General features: G+C 41.4%; 1 protein-coding gene and 1 long non-coding RNA gene across 9 annotated transcripts in view; one reads left to right on the top strand and one right to left on the bottom strand.

Annotated features, from left to right (window-relative positions):
• The window catches only part of NRG3 (neuregulin 3), a 1,035,395-nt gene that overhangs the window by 821,367 nt on the left and 198,440 nt on the right, over positions 1–15,588 (bottom strand). The window lies entirely within an intron of this gene.
• On the top strand, positions 240–5,372 carry LOC140632128 (uncharacterized). 2 transcript variants are annotated; one of them, XR_012029664.1, is made up of 3 exons: positions 240–2,254; positions 3,187–3,286; positions 5,277–5,372. It is a non-coding gene; the product is annotated as an uncharacterized lncRNA (long non-coding RNA). The 2 variants fall into 2 exon arrangements; XR_012029665.1 differs by lacking the exon at positions 5,277–5,372 and adding an exon at positions 3,527–3,932.

The raw sequence follows: 15,588 nt of genomic DNA, 5'->3' as shown, positions 1-15,588 counted from the left end.
CGCGCAGCGACGCCGCGGGACTCCCGTGGAGCGAGTGACGGCTCGGAGGCCGCCCGCGGGCCGCCCGCCCTGGCGCCTGAGCGGCGGAGCCGGCGGGACAGCAGGCCGCAGGCTGAGGAAGCGGCGGGAGGCCCGAGGCGGGAGATGCCGAGGCGGGAGGCCCCTCTGGCCGCCGCGCGGGCCTCAGGGCCTCAGGCTCCGGCCCGTCGAGCCACGCACCTGCGTAAGGAGGGGTCGTCCGGGGTGTGGAGGAAGAGAAGCCGCACGCTGCCCCGGGGGTGGTCCCGATGCCGAGTCTGGCGTCCCCGTCGCGCAGGCCGGCCGCGCCCCGGGCCCCGCCGCCTCCGGGAAGGACACCGCGGCTCGACGGAGTCGGGGAGCGCGGAGCCCGGGCACAGGCCGGAGCCGTGAGCAGGAGGAAGGGCCGCGGGCCCCACGGGAGCGAGGCCGGCGTGTGGGGCCGTGTCAGCGCCCGGGTCACGGGAGGTCACGGGAGGTCACGGGAGGTCACGGCCCCCGCGCTGTGGCGGGCCCTGCACACGCGTCCCTGCTGCTGCCTCAGCCACGCAAGGCCCCAAAGTCCCGGGGAGGCCTCTCGATTCCGCCTCACAGGGACATGGGCTCACCGTGCTCTCGACCCTCAGGAGTCCATTCCCCAGATCTTCCCTTTTTTTCCTCATCTCTTGTTATCTTTTTAGGAAGTGGGTGGGGACTCTTATTTAGTTGATGTTCATCTTTTTTTTTTCTTTTTTCTTTCTTTTGTGTGTGTGTGTGTGTGTGTGTGTGTAAAGCAACAAGAAGAACCCTCTCGGGCAGCCCCAGGTGGCTCACCAGTTTAGGGCCACCTTTCAGTCCTTGGAGACCCGGGATCCAGTCGGGCGTGGGGCCCCCTGCATGGAGCCTGCTTCTCCCTCTGCCTGCGTCTCTGCCTCTCTCTGTGTCTCTCATGAATAAATAAATAAAATCTTAAAAAAAAAAAAAAAACAAACTTTCTCTTCCCTCCTTAGGCTACATTTTCTTAAGATTCCGTGGTATGTTTCATCAACCTTTTTTCCTGCCCACTCACCCACCGGCCCAAATTATACCTACAGTTTCCCTTCTGTTCCTTCTCATCTTGTCAATACTATCCAGGACTTTCTATTTTATGACGTTATTCAGGTAATTCCCGTGTCTTCTTATTTGTATATGAGATTTCTTTGTCCTAATAGCTACGTTTTGAGAATTGAAAATTTCTTGTGGATTCTTCATGTCAAAGTGCCCAGTTTAGGGTGAATTCAGTCTTGGCTAGGAACCTTGGTTCTGCTCCCTCTTTCAGAACTTGCTTGATATGCTGCACTGGATTCATTCTGCTTACTGGTGAGAGGGAGCCCATTCCCACAAAGGGAGGAGAGTTCAGATGTAGCCAGATTCCTCCAAGTCTTACTTGTAAGCTCCGGAAAAATTGCTTCCTTCACAGAGAATTATCCTCTGGTTCCATTGTTCATTTCACTGGTCTTTCAGAGAAGATTGTTCAAGTCAGACTGGAATATCATGCAGTTCACTTCCAATGTGGGAATATGGGTGAGAGTTCTCAGCCCTTAGCAGACGTTAAGAGCAGTAGGGTGAGGAATGGGATTAATGCCATGCAGTGCCCCAACCTTCCATTTGTTCCCTTGATCAGCAATTTTTGAAGTTTATAACACTCTGTACTGTGCCACTCACTACCCCCTCCAACACACACACACACACACACACACACACACTCTTTTTAAAATTTAGTTGATGCTTGTAACGTTAAGGTTTTTTTATTTAGGATTTATATTTATTTATTTTTAAGGATTTGTGTATTTATTTGGTGGGAGATGGCAAGTGAGCACAAGTGAGAGAGGCAGAGGGAGAAGGAAAGAGAATCTCAAGCAGACTCTGCACTGAGTGCAGAGCCTGATGCAGGGCTCTATCTCACGACCCTGAGATCATGACCTGAGCTGAAACCAAGAGTAAGATGCTTAACTGACTGTACCCCTCAGGGGTCCCTAGGTGGGATTTTTAGATATTGAAGGAGAAAAAATTTTGCCATCCCAAGACACATCTCTTTGTCACATCACCTATCTTAAGCTATTTTTTTTAAGGAACTGTAGACCTAAGAGAAGCTCTGAGAAACCGAGTACCAGAAAGAGAAGGACAACGCTGAACCTAAATCTTTAGAAACTCTTTATTAATGGAGAAGACAAGGACTTAAGGACAAGGACCTACCCCGTTTATTGTGCCGTTCCTGGTAACCACCCATAACTGACTTCTGATCCCCATCTTCTTTTATCTTTAATTAAGATAGTATCTAAACCAAAGATGGCTTCAGCCACTGCTCTCCCAGAAATCCAGGAGGTATCCATGTTATTAAACTTGTTTGTTTGTTTTTTTCCTGTTAATGTGGCTTACATCAATTTAAGTATTAGGCCAAAGAACCTAGAAGGGAAGAAGAGAAAACTTTCCACCCCTACCATTTCTTGTGTTTATTTTATTAGTGATTAGAGGATACTGTGGTCTGGCTTCCTACATCATTTTTGCAGATAAAATGCTTCTTAAGAAATTCCTGACATCAGTTGGAAAAAAAGTGCAATTCAATATAAAAACATCACAAAACTACAAATCTCATAAAAAGACAATATCCTTCTAATTTTATGCTTTCATTTTGTAGACACAGTTAATCAAAGATGTCTACGCTATCCTTTAAAGGCTCCCAAAGTCTATTTCAATAGGAACAGAAATGACCAAGTAAAAGGTTTCATTGTCAACAAATCTGAATAATACTATTTTATATATGTGTAGCAATTTGCAAGGAGTTTACAAAGCAGAAAGTGAATGTCTCTTTGTTAACCAAGGAGAGGCTTTAAATTCTAAGCAATATTTAGCTTTTCTGGAATTTCACAGGCATTGAAGTAATTTCCAAAACTGGTTGTCTCAAACCAAGACCAGTCTAACAGAGGTTAGGGTGTCTCCGTAGCAGATGCCAAGAAACAGTTCTCTACCCTCAAAATGTCTCCCCTGAATCACCTGGACACTGTCACTGAAGACTGGTACATATTTCACCAGCTACACCCATGTCAAAACGTTCTATTGAATGTCAGCGCCTAAAGCCTAAGGTAAGAATTTTTAAATGATGAAATTTTGTATCTTATGATATTTTAATGAATGTATTATATCATACAGGCAGTGGGTCATTGTGAGACACCAGACACAGGAGTATTGAGTGGAATTCAAGTGAGAAACAAGTGCATATGGAAGCTGCCTTCATATCGACTTCCTTACGGTCAGCAGTTTTGCATAATGCCACAATTATATATCCATATTTCAGGTTAATTAAATTTTAATAAGCTCAATATTATCAAGTTAATTACTTACAAATTTAAGTGCAATTTCCAACTAACCCAAACTTGAAAGATTGGCACCTGAGGTGTAAGATTCAGAATATAAAAGGGTACGATAATTTTGAGTACGTGAGTCTACAGCTTCACGAATACTAGCTAAATAAATGATATGTTCTGTTCAGGTCATCAGAAGCAATACACCAAGTTGTCAGAGGGTCTACAGTTGACTCATGAGCTACACAGTGGGTCAGAGAGAGTGATGAGGATAATGATGGTAAATATCTCAGAGTATATCACTGGAACAACATGTGTACAGCATGGGAGTCTGGTGTGCATGGAAAGCAATTAATAAATGTTAGACCTTGTCACAAGCAGTGAAGGCTCTAAGATTTTTATCTCACTTGCAATCTAACAAGTTAGTTTACCAGTTTAATGGATAAAGGCAGAAGACACGGACTTCTGGAACTCTGTTACATAAAAGCACAGCAAGTAGTTATGGGCTTCAAGTTTGCACTGGTTCCAAGGCCCGTAGGGGCGACCCCAAGCAGCCTAGATGCTGCACATATAGCAGGCCCATATCAAAGCTGAGGACCCAATCTTGGGGAACCTGAATTTTTCTTTAAAACTGGGTTATAGGGATGCCTAGGTGGCTCAGCAGTTGAGTGCCTGCCTTCGGCTCAGGGTTTAATTCTGGAGTCCCGGGATCGAGTACCATATCAGGCTTCCTGCACGGAGCCTGCTTCTCCCTTTCCCTGTGTTTCTGCCTCTTTCTCTGTGTGTGTCTCTCATGAATAAATAAATAAAATCTTTAAAAATTAAAAAAAAAAAACTGGGTTATAAGCAAAGTTGCCTGACCTCTGCCCTAGAGGGAGAACTTATCTTTAATATACTGGAGAGTAACAAACCTGACTTCTGTTCTTAACAGAGACATTTCTCTTCTCTAAGGTTATTTGCTCTACAAACATCCTTAATAATATGATGCAGAACAAAATATGTCAACACTTCTGTCCTCTAGACATGTAGAAGTACAAAAGACCCATGTAAAATTGTATCCCAACAGGCCCAATTAAGAAATGTCTATTGGCGTAAATAGATTTAGGGAAACCTATACAAAATATAGTGTGAGAGATGAGCACTGGGTGTTATACTATATGTTGGCAAATTGAATTTAAATTTAAAAAATGTAAAAAAAAACAAAAAACAAAAAGAAACAGAATCAACAGAATCATGAGTGACTAAAGACTGGGGATCCTGGTTGCATGGGATTGGGATTCAACTTTGCATTTTAGGCTAGGCTGGAGCTGATAACTGAAAGTTAAGGAGTATGTGTGTGTGTGTGTGTACACAAGCATGCACAAGTTTGGTTAGAGATGGGATGATGGGCTGTACTGACAGCCCTTTAGGTAACAGGCACTAAGTTAGACAACTTGGCATAGCAGTTAAGAGCCACAGGTTTGAAGTCAGATACACTTGGTTTACATCAATCCTTATGCCACTTACTAGCCGTGTGACAACAGCCAAGATACTTGAGAACTCTGAGATTCTATGTCTTTTGGTGGACAATGGAAATGATGGTGGAGCCTTCTTTATAGTATTAGTGTGGGGGTTAAACAAGATTATGCATAGCTAGAACCCATTCAGCATGGCATACAGCGAGTGCCAAAGAAATGTTAACTATTGTGGTCATTTATCTTTCTTCACTAAAATGTCTGACAATCCTCATTATTGCCATTTCATCCTTGAAAAAGCATCACTTAGCAAAAATCACCAACTAGTCTTAGGTTACATGGCTATAAATGCCAAAGCTCAGATCTTACCCAACTCTGACTTAAAACTCTTTGCGCTGTACCACTGTGCCTTCTGTCAAGAGGCAAAGGTGGGAATCTTTGTGACTAAACAGGAATCATTCTTTTCTTGTCTTTTCTATAACAGCATGAAATAGAAAGAGAGAAAGAAAGAGAAAGAAAGAAAGAAAGAAAGAAAGAAAGAAAGAAAGAAAGAAAGAAAGAAAGAAAGAAAAAAGAAAGAAAAAAGAAAGAAAAAAGAAAGAAAAGAAAGAAAAAGAAAGGGAAAGAAAGAAAAGAAAAAAGAAAAGAAAAGAAAAGAAAAGAAAAGAAAAGAAAAGAAAAGAAAAGAAAAGAAAAGAAAAGAAAAGAAAAGAAAGAGTATAAATATATAAACAAAAACTCTTAGCTACACTCTATGATGCCTTTAAATCTCAAACCAAAGGTTATTTCTGCCATGTTACTGGATTCCCATTTCAGATATACATAGAGCTCAGATGGTAATAAGCCTTGTTTTGCCCTGATTTAACATTATTGGATATTTAACTCCATTCTGGTTTATGAGTTCTTGGGATGGTCTGAAATCCCTCTCAGGCGGTCTGCTACCACTCCCTATCAAAATATGACAGCATCATGCTGTAAATATTCTGCTGGTCATTGGGCTCTAATGCCAACAGAGTGAGTGATTGGTGCTTCATTAAAAACAATGGCATTCACCTCTTTCCCAGCGACTACTATTGGCACATTTTCACATTTCCTTGTACTGCTCTCAAATTCAGGAAAATTTGAAAATGTATTCCTACTCCACAGAAGATTTGCATCCCAACCAATTAAATAAAATGCAGCAAGTGGAGAGGTGCCATGGAGGTTTTTATATTATTCCCTTCACAAGGAAACTTGCTGATAGCTAGTAACAATAAAATGGTATTGTCTAATTCGAGATATTTTCTCAGTTACTAAGCCAATCTCACTGAAGGTATGTATTCTTTTCATACCTTACCCACTCTATTGATGTGCTCAACAACAACAACAAAACACAATACTCTTAGAAGCCATGGCAAATTAAGTGGACAGGACAACAAAGTGATCTACATAGTACTGCTGTGTTTGTAAATGCCTGTAGCCGGATAACACTGCAATATACTAGGGAATGTCAAGGAGAGAAACCTACCTGACTTTCACATGTTTAGAATCAGAGATCTTTTAAAGGGAAATGTGACCTTCTCCATTTCAAGGTCATCATGTAATGTATGAGGGAAAAGAAGCCAATGGAAGGGAATGACTTACCCATGATCACAGAGCTAAGGAAGGACCTTCTGTCAATGCCAGACCCTAGCAGCCTTGACCAATTTCATCTTCACAGTAGTGCTTACTTTGGTAAAGGCCATAAAATGATTGCCCACATTCTCTCCTATTGTGTAGAAAATTCTTTTAAAAGGAGAACTGAAATGTTCAAATCCATACATCTTCAGCTTTGCATATCTTTTCCAAAGGTCAGATCAAAAAGACATGGAATCAATTTGTAGCTGGGTCATTGCAAAAGAACTAACTACTGAAAGGAAACAAACAAAAATATTCACCTAGTTTATCAGGGAATCAAAAGAGGTCACTAGATGGAGAATTTCCATGACAACTGACAGGCAAAAATGAACAAAGGGTTGGTCCTAGCGCTACCACTAAACTGTGAATTAGGCACACCACTCCACCTCCAGCCCTCTTTCTCCTCTCTGATGCCACCTTCCTCCCATGGACAGCCAAGCTCCCTCTAGATCCATCTTCATGTCATGTAAAGCAATAACCTCCGTTAGGGAGAATGTAAGGGAAGCACAGGTTGCCTTATACCAGCAGTTATAATCGATAAAAATACTCAAGCGAAACCAGCCACCACTGCACTGTGGCGCTTACAAGGGCAAGAAGCAAAGCTCTAAGATAAAATATAAGAAAGTTGCTATTGTAATGGAAACTGCGCCTATACTTTATGTACTAATTTGCTACTTAGCATTAGTAGTACCATTAACATAATCACATAATCAGTAAGGTGAAGGTCTTTTCCCAGCACTAACTTCTTTGCCCATGGCCCACTAAAAATTCTAAAACATTAACTTTGATTTGCTGTGACTGGATTTATCAGGAGTCCCTGGGGGAGGGAAAAAAATCCAGGATCCCAAATCTGAATCATATAATTCCTATCATTTGACATTTTGTTTTTACTTTATTCTTTAAAAAATATTCTCTTGTGGTTTTTCAATCGAGCACTCACTAGGAAAGGATGGTAATTAGCTCTGAGTCTGACTGATTACGACAAAGGTGTAAAGATTTTAAGGGCCTATTACAGAGCAAAATGCTGACACTGTGATTCAGACTCATTTCAAACCAAAAAGTTCAGTCTGCCTATGACTAAAATTAAAATAAACAGTAAATCATATCCGTGAGGCCAAGAGAGGTAGCAGTTAAATAACTGTAATGGGGAAAAGTCAAACGCGGCCAGTCACAGCTTCCTACTTCATGTCCTCAATGTCTATTAAATACCAAACTGAGGCAGATAAAGTTTCTAAATTTCAAACAGTCACACACACACAGGAAATTTGTCCTTCCCTGGTCTGATTCTCATCACCTCCACTTAGTGATGCAGCCTGTGTATTCAAAAGCAACAGGGACCCTTTTGCGCTTGGGAAGAAATGCCAAATTACTTACATCCACAGAGAACTCAAGTTATGCATGAAGGATTTTCAATTCTCACAACACAGACAAATGTATCTCCACCAATCTGGGCACCATTTAGAAAACAGAAGATACGACACTTATATCAATAGTTTGCTGTTGGCCTGTGGACGCGTTAATTTGTCAAAATATCAACACATGAACACAGCACAATTGTGTGACTGAACCGAAGAGAAATAGATGATCTCCACTGAGCTACTGATTAGGACTTTTCAGTGACAACTGATAGAAATCACAGTCCAAGCAGGCTCAAGCGACAAGAAGATGAAGGAGGAGGAGGAGGAAGAGAAGGGAAGAAGAAAGGAAACGCAGGAAAAGGAGGAAGAGTCAGAAGAAAAAAAGCCAAGAATGTATTGACTTATATAACTCGGTAAAGAGGGAAGTAGAGAGTAGGAGGCCTTTGAAAGACAAGACAGAGACCAAGTCACCATCTTGAATCAGTTTCTCTCCATCACTACGTTCTGTTGTCATCACAGCCAATGTGGAAGAACAAGGGGAGGATGGGATCTCCACACTCAATTTACTTAGATGTTTTTGATGTGCTGGGAAGTTTACAAATCTTCTCAGACATCCCAAGAAAAATTTCATTCCTTCTCATTGTTTCTGACTGGGTCTATACCTGGCTCTCCACCAATCAATATGGCCTTGGAAATAGGATGAGGTAACTGGCTTAGGCCCAGAATGGGGGATAAATCAAGGAAAATCCCAAGGGGGTCTAGAGTAGCTGGAATCATAGATTATCTCTGAGAGGTGAGAAAATGTTAGGTTTTGGGGAGAAACTCTCCTAATTTCAATTATTAATATTTCATAATTTCCCTGGTGAATGCTACATTATTCTTTCAAATTCAACTGTAAATTCAGTATTTGCACTGCAGAATGCTACGGGCAAAGGGCACAAGAATGATGAATAAGACATAGTCGATGTTCCAAGGAGCTCATGGAGGGAGGCAGGGGGGTCAAACCCACAATATGGAGTCTCCCTACACTGTTAAGAGGACTGTGAAAAGTGCAAAATGGAGCTTACAGACAACATGGAAGTCTGAGACAGGGTGAACTTAGGATTTAGTGTCTGATCCTTCAATAAATGTACTGTTAGTTCAGAGATTAGAGAGGACGATAAATCAGCAGATACCACTGTGGTCGGGGAAGGCTTCACACAAGAGGCAGGGCTTTGCAGGGCAGGAAGGTCACAGACAACCCCCACACCTCCCCTATGCCCCCCCCCCCAAAAAAAAAGGAGGAGAATAAGAATAAAGTTAAAATAGAGACTATGGGTAAGATTTTTAAAACTCTGATTTAGGTTCTTATGTCCATAGTGTCTTAAAAAGATCGTCAAATAGATTCATTATCATAAAACCACAAACCTGTCCTTCCATCTTAAAGATTAATAAGTACATCTAACAGCACCACTCTTTACAAAAGATGATTATTGCCTAAATAGCCTTTTTGCCTTGATGGGCCCTCCGTGCCCAAGTGGGGATGAGGAATATCCATCTTGTAAAGTTTATCCTTGCTTTTAGACCAGGGGGATCCAAACTGGCAGCCCTGCCTGTCACCCATGCTAAGTCTCACACATCCTTCCAGATTCTCCAACTTTCCCCTCTAATATCAAAGTCAACAATAACAGCATATCTGAGAGAAAGGGGACTGGCAGGCAGTAATGACACCAGACATTTCAAGTTACATTTACCAGACTCTGGGACTCTGGGATGGACTAATGATTTGATAGCATCAATTGTGGGCAGGCCCCACCCCAAAATTCTCCCTAATTTCATTCAATGATGGTAGGATCGAGTTTTGTTTTGTTTTTTTGTTTTTTTTTTACTCTGCCCAGGATCCAATGCATAATTCAGAGAACCAGGAAACCACAGCAAGCTGCAGAAATGTCCTAAGTCCACGCAGTTTCCTCTTTATCTTTAGAACCACCATGATGATGGTTCTTTCAATTGTGTGAATCAGGTATTATACTGGTTCAAGACCCAGATCAATAAGAAGTGCATCTGATTTCAACACTAGTGAAAACCAGGGTTGGACTGAGAGAGCAGAAAGAAAATAAAAATCAATTCTGTTTAGCTTTCCTGGCTTTGCATGGGCTTTGGCGGAACACAGGAGGAGACCTTTAAAAATTGGATTTCAATCTGATTTTCATCATTTCAAACACCGAATAAGGTGAGATCTGAGACTTAGAAATGTGAAAATGTCTTCTCCTTTTAGCAAATGTTGGAGATTCTGGGGGGAAATATGAATACCATTTTAAATGCCTAGTAGAGACAATTCAAAAAGAAAAGCGCCTGGGTGGCTCAGGCAGTTGAGCGTGTCTGTCTCCGGCTCAGGTTGTGATCCTGGGGTCCTGAAATTGAGTCCCACAGCAGGCTTCCTGCTCCATGGGGGGCCTGCCTCTCCTTCTGTCTCCCTCTCTGTCTCAAATGAATGAATGAATGAATGAATGAATGAATGAATGAATGAATAAATGAATAAATAAATAAATACATCTTTAAAAACAAAAAAGAAAGAAAAGAAAAGCATACAGTACCCAAATAAGGTCATATTAAAAATATATCTATTTAGGGGCACCTGTGTGGCTCAGTCGGCTAAGCCTCTGCCTTCGGCTCAGGTCATGATCTGAGGGTCCTGGGATCAAGTCCCACAGAGCAAGGAGCCTGCTTCTCCCCCTGCCCCTCCCTCATGAATAAATAATATTTAAAAAAAAAAAAAGAAAAAAAAATCCATCTACTTAGACACAATTCTGTATGTACTCGGCACTTTTTGACTACTATAACCACCTTATTCTAAAACTCTTCTCAGGCTTAGTTTATGTTTCAGTTTTATATATCAATTCCCAGGTATGCATCTGTAAAAGGTAACTAGTTTGCAGTGCCACAGGCTATCCTGTATGACCAGCTGAATCTGCTCATTGTGTTTTCCTAGACTGATACACCACAATTTGCAAGTTCTACAGTGTCCTCCACTATGCACTATGTGGGAACAGGATGCATCCTGGGAGAGTGTCTATTTTCTAAAAGGAAGTTGGAGATTGGCCCTCAGGAATGCTCAAGGAGCCTGTCTTCTCTTAAGAGAGGGTAGAAGCAGCTCAACTGAACAAGGCTCAGGGTTAAGCTGCGCCTCCAGGGTCCCCTCTGTGACAGGCAGGGCTTTTGTTTTGACCGTGGTAACAGTCACATACAATGAACTGATTTAAATATTTATTCCTCCTGGTAATCCTTTCCCAATGACACCAGTTGGCCAACACAACTAGACATGCCCTTCGGTCTGTGTGGTGACTAGCTCATACTTCCAAGGAGTCTCAGTGGTGGCATTGTCATACTGCATCCTGGGAAAATAAGCAGTGATTTGAACTGGTCCAACTAGTGGAGGCAATCCTACAGCCCTGTAGGAAAGCAGTCATCTCCTGGAGCTAACTCAGGGTGGAAGTTAGAAAAAGGGAAATGCCCTTGACCATGTGGTCTTGGCCTGGGAATGATCAGATGCTGACAGGTGAGGGGATACACCAACCCAGAACTGCAGAAAGTTCAGGAAGTTATGGATAAATACAATGAGAAGCATATAGACTTCTACATCTTGGCGACTAACGCATTTCAGATCAGGGAAATAATGTACTACAAGCATTAAGGATGACAGTAGAAGAGTGATTCATGCAGGGTTATCTAAAATAATAAAAGCAAACAAAAATAGCTCATATGCATCCAAGATTAGAAGATCGGCTCACTAAATTATAGTTCTAAAGCCCACAAGACTATTATGAAACCACCGAAACTGGGATTATGTTGTTGACACAAGTCTTTGTGAAGCCATTCTGAACTCGAAAAAAACACAATACAGAACAGCATGAATTTTAGGATTCTAATGAATGCACATGAAAAGTAATATGTAGAAATGAAAATTGCATGAGGCGATGTTTTTAATATTGAGTGAGTCATTAATATTATCATAAATTTGTCTTTAAATTGTACAAATGGTATAAAAGAGAGGTAGTAAGAAAGAAAACAACTTTGCTAATGCTTGTATGTATTAAACAGACACTGAAAGTATCTCGGGTCCCGTATTTAGAAGCATGGAAGCTTTTGGTACCGGGAAGGAGAAGCCCATCTTTCTCCCTAGATGAAAGCAACTGACAACTGCAAAGGACACACAGACTGGCAACAAGCAAATACATCGTCCCTAAATTAGCTCTAATGGTTCCCTGACAATATACATAATATTGTAGCACGTGAGTATATGATTTACAAACATATAAATAAATAAATATAGACCACAACAACATGTTCAAAATATTGTACCTACAAATATATGGGGGCCCAGTCAAAAAGCCCTCAGGATTGGATGCGATGCCAAACACAGTCCTCAGATCACATGTGCAAGCTCTACTTGAGAATATCATAGTCAACAAAGAGTGATCATATTAAGACTAGTATAATTTAGCATTTATTTTTTTTAAGATTTTATTTATTTATTCATGATAGACATACAGAGAGAGAGAAAGAGGCAGAGACACAGGCAGAGGGAGAAGCAGGCTCCACGCAGGGAGCCCGACATGGGACTCGATCCTGGGACTCCAGGACCACGCCCTGGGTCAAAGGCAGGCGCCAAACCACTGAGCAACCCAGGGATCCCAAGACTAGTATAATTTGACATTTAAAGATGCATTCATGATAGGGAAATATTTTTTTTTCTTTACAATACAGAAAATACATGAAAGAAAAGAGTAATGCATTTGAAAAAAAAAAAAAAGAATGAGCCAATCAGAGCCCTAGGGCCTTCCACTAGAAAGGACTTCTTGGGGGACTCCCACTCAGGCCTCTTTCCTTTGGATGCTCCCAACCGTTCAGAAAAGCAGTAATTCATCAAAAATTGGTGTTTGCGAAATTTTCACACAAGTAATTACACTCCTTGCCTGCCTTATTCTGTGTCTCTATTTTTTTCTCAGTTCACTTTTCATGTAAGTTTCTTCAGCCCCAACTCTACAGTTTTTTGTTTTTTCCCTGATCTCCAACCAACAGGGTCAATATCTTGCCTCTCTGTCATCCCCTCAACAACCCCCTTATGAACGCAAAATTCCCAGGGCCCAACCCTTGCCTTCCCAGGCTCTATGAAGACTAGAGAATGGACCTTAACATTTCTTTGACTCACTAGCTGGTACTGACCACACCTCAGAGAGCTTTAATTTCCTTATTTGTAAAATAACACGTTTGAATTTAGAGGGACTTTCTCAATAAATATCAGAGATTATGGTGCAAAGGAAAGGCATGACACAATATTTTAGGGAGATGGAGCTATGCCCCATGTTTTTTAAGATGTTTCAAATTCCTTAATTTTGCAACACTGTAATCTAGACTAGTGGATGTTTTTCTTACAACAAAGAGGAAAGCAAATCAAGCAGTTCTCATTTCTGTAAAACGGCTAAGCAAATTTTCTGTTAAGGATTTTAAATGGAGGATACAAGCTAAGGATTAAATGAAACAAGGAATATTTGAGGTTTCAAAAGGAGATTTTTAGTGGCATACATGAAAAACAAAATCTGAACGTGATTTTTTTGTTGTTGTTGCTGCAATTTTAACAAGTACACTCAGCTCAGTGCAGGAAGACCCTCATTGGAATGAATGATGTCTCAAATGCACCCAACTGAAACCATTCTTGGAGGTAGACATGTCACCTACTAATGTGCCTCCAATGGCCTAAATTCATGCTTGGTTTTGGTTAGAAGAAACTTATCTGGGAGTTGTTTCTTTTTTTTTTTTTTTTTTTCCCGGGAGTTGTTTCTAAACAGCAATGAGAGGTTTCCTTCAGGACAAACGGGCATAGATCTACTATGTGCTGTGGTTTTTGAGGTTGAGTCTGGGTATACATGGTAAAGAGAGTCTGGATTGCTGTTGAGCATGAGTTAGGTGCTGAGAAGTGGGGTGTAGGAAGTGAGTAAAGAATATGTCAAAGGGACCAGCAATGCTGGTGCGGAGTATCTGCAGCCCTTGACTGACCAAATGTGTTGATGCAAAAAGGAGGAAATTGAGGTATGTGGAGATATGACAATTTCATAGAGTTTAGGTGGCAGGATGAGGACCAAATTCCAGAGCCCTCAACACATCCTAAGTATTCTCAGGCATTGTCCTAGACTAGTTTCCTTTTAAGCTTAGTTCCTCTCTTGGCCTTGAGTAAGAAGTTCCCCAAGAGACGGGACAGGACCACTCACACTGTACTTGGATAGGGAAAGAAGAGGATGAATGGAAGTGAGAAGCAGCCGTAAAAGAACAGTAGGGGCTTTGCCACATCCTTGGGTGGCAGTTGGTGGGCCATAGCACCTGGGTAGAAGGGACCTCAAAACAGATCCAGAACAAGATATCTGTTTCCAGATAATGCAACAGATCTGGAACACAGACCCTCAGGGACAACTCCACAGATAATAGTAAATTTTAGCAATATGAACTGAAGAGAAAGAAAACTATGCACCAGAAACCCCATGGTGTCTGAATAAAGGCTCAAAATCTTTAAATAACAATCTACTTATTTGGCTTCCACCCCTATAAAGGATGCAAACTTAAACGCTTATAGAAACAGAAGGTGACACGAAGAGTCCAGTGGGTGGTAGGGGAGGGATGATGCACTGGGATGGAGATGGAGTGAATGCAAAACTCAGGCCTCACACAAAAGCCAGGACTGCTCTTCAGCTCTCTCTGTCCACTGCTTCCAAGGCGGCCCAGTATTGCCTCATTTCTTTTTTTCCTGAAGAAGCGGGTGTGTAAATGATTCTGTGAAATATTCAGATTTTTAAACTTTGAAAGTAAAAACACAAATGCTCTTTCTTTCCTTATAGCAGTTTTATTCATAATTGTATAAAGGTTAACTCAAATTTAATTCATAATTACCAAAACTTGGAAGCAACCAAGATGCCCTTTAGTAGGTGAACAGATAAACAAACCAATGCTACGTCCCAACAATAGGATATTATTCAGCACTAGGGAGAAATGGGCTATCAAGCCATGAAAAGTCATGGAGGGACCTTACATTCATATCGCTATGTGACGGAAGCCTATCTGAGAAAGGATATATAATATACGAATCCAATTATATGACATTCTAGAAAAGGCAAAACCATGGGGACATTGAAAAGATCCATGGTTGCCAGGCTGGGAAGGAGGGAAGGATGAATGGACGGAACACAGAGTTTTCTGGGCAGTGAAACCTCTCCGTATGATACTAATTGTGGATATAGGTCATTATGCATTTGTCTCTACCCGGAGAATGTACGACATCAAGAGTGAACCTTATGTCCACTATGGATATTGGGTGATAATGAAGCATCAATGTAGGTTAATCAATTATAACAAAGTATCACTCTGCTGGGGGATATTGATAAGAGGAAAAGGCTATCCATGTATGAGGGAAGGAGGTATAGGGAAAAGATCTGTACCTGCACCCTCAATTTTACTGTGAACCTAGAACTGCTCTAAAAATACAGTCATTCCAGAAAAACATAAATACCTACATACATAAACACTTTGCCACAAAACTCAAATACACACATCACGTCTGCAGTTAAAATTTGGTAAGTGGACTACTGTTTTCAAAATCTGGGTACCTCATATAACATCACTAAAGTCTTTGCTGCTTATCCTTTCGCCTGCCAAGCTCATCACCCATCTCTGGCTAGCAGAGAAAATGCTTGGAATACTCTATGCAACTAAATTCCTACAAAAATGCTCATAAACTGGTACCTCACTAGACAC

The sequence above is a fragment of the Canis lupus genome, chromosome 4 (assembly GCF_048164855.1).
Source record: "Canis lupus baileyi chromosome 4, mCanLup2.hap1, whole genome shotgun sequence".
In the NCBI taxonomy this organism is placed as follows: Eukaryota; Metazoa; Chordata; class Mammalia; order Carnivora; family Canidae; genus Canis; species Canis lupus.
The sequence above is the reverse complement of the archived record's forward strand: the minus strand, read 5'-3'. Positions and strand labels throughout refer to the sequence as shown.